Source organism: Aegilops tauschii, chromosome 3 (genome assembly GCF_002575655.3).
Source record: "Aegilops tauschii subsp. strangulata cultivar AL8/78 chromosome 3, Aet v6.0, whole genome shotgun sequence".
Classification (NCBI taxonomy): domain Eukaryota; kingdom Viridiplantae; phylum Streptophyta; class Magnoliopsida; order Poales; family Poaceae; genus Aegilops; species Aegilops tauschii.
The window spans coordinates 187,299,745-187,301,771 of record NC_053037.3 but is presented as its reverse complement, the minus strand read 5'-3'; positions in this window follow the sequence as shown (position 1 = coordinate 187,301,771).

The window sequence follows — 2,027 nt, the reverse complement described above, 5'->3', positions numbered from 1 at the left end:
CACGGCCCACCACTGGCCCATTTAGCTTACAAAGCCGGCCCGTTTGACTTGGTCAAAAGTTAACGGGCTCGCCCATGAAAAGCCTGTTAACGGTCTCTTCGCAAATAGCCCGTTAACTCACGGCCCGTTAGGCCCTAAAGGAAATCGGCCCAACAACGTCATGTGGGCCGTCGAATATAACACCAGCCCATTTCACTTTCGGCCCATGTATGGCCCACGACGTCTTTCGGCCCATATGAGGCCTTCGTATCTTTCGGCCCTTTACAGGCCCACGGTGACTCTAGCCCATAATGAACAGTAATTTTCTTTATACCCGTTAACGGCCCGTGATTTACATGGGCCGTTTCCAGCCCGTGTTAGCTTTCGACCTATTGACGGCCCATACGTTCTTGGGCTCCTTTTCGGCTGTCGATTACTTCCGGCCCGTTACTGGCCTGTTCCCCTAATGGGCCAAATTCGACCCATGGCAAGAGTCGGCCCGTTACTGGCCTGTTCCCCTAATGGGCCAAATTCGGCCCATGGCAAGAGTCGGCCCGTTACTGGCCTGTTACCCTAATGGGCTAAATTCGGCCCATGGCAAGAGTCGGCCCGTTTCTGGCCTGTTAACCCGTTGCGCCGTTTCCAGCCCGTCCTATATTCTGGCCCATTAACGACCCGTTATGCCTGTGACATAATTAAGCCTTTGCTGTCCTACGGCCTGTTAACGGCCTGTTACCGTGCTGGGCCGATACCAATTACGCCTGATTACGGCCCATGTAGACCCATTTATTCGATGGCCCGAGGCCCCCGATTACAGGCCCATTTATCGACGGCCCGTAGGAGACCCATGGATCCTACGGCCCGTATATGGCCCATGGTAGTTGCGGCCACTAGCAAACCAGGGAAAAAGAAGACTAGGAAATAAATAAGGCCGAAACTAACGCTAGGCTATTAAGGCGATTGCACAGATTACATCCACTCGGCATCAAAGATCACCACCAGTGCAAATATAGGGAACACCCTACACTATACAAAAATGGCTTGCTGTTTTCTTCAGCCGGTGGCTGCACATTAAGAATAAATTTTGTATCGCACCAAAACAAATTACAACTATATAACAAAAGGAAGGTTGACATAAAACTTAACAGTCTAGCAGATAAATGCACCACCAGAAGTTCAGAAGCTCAGTTCATTTGACCTGACTGTTACGTTTTCATGCTGTATTGTCCGATGGAGCACCATAACCCTCGCCTTCATTTCCCCTAGGCTCCTGAACAACATAGCAAATGTCTGATAGTCTGGTTTGAAAACCATGCATATCTTGACGACATTGAGCAATGTTTCTCCTTGTTTCACAAAGGGTCTCTGTTAGGGAATGGACTTGTGTCTGGAGCGCAGATACAACATTGCTTTGAGCTTGCATATCTTGATCATGAGGCAGTTTGGATGATATTGCCTTTACAACCAACCCAGCATTACGCAGGAACGTGCTTTTGGCACTGTTAGTGGACAGGTACTGACCCACTGCAGCAAGAGCTGACATTGCGGTTATAGTTGCCTCGCCACCTTCAGAAGGTGGCGGTTCCACCATTTTTTCCATAGCTCGCTGAAAAGTTGAGGTTTTACATTAGTAGTACCAGAACAGAAGATATTAAGGAGGCAGCAAAACCAAAGAAAATAGCTTTGGTATATATACAGAACTTATTCTGGTGAACCCATGTAAAATATTAGTTGTATTTTATTGCAAAGTACATAATAAAACTAGGTTCCAAACATATGACCATGTACCATCGCTAATGTATTGTCTATTTCTTCACATTGTATTGAGGGCTAAGGATAAAGAGACAAAGTTTATAATACGGTAAGCATAGTATGACATCATTCATATCACAAAACAACTGAGAACAGACAAACAGGCAATTGTAACGTTGTGTGGGCAAGTCCAGCACGGAACTAGATTACGGGTCAAGATCAAAGGAACATCACTCCTCTCTTTTAAACCTTGTAAGGTGCAATGATACGCTAAGACAATTGTGTATAAAATTGAA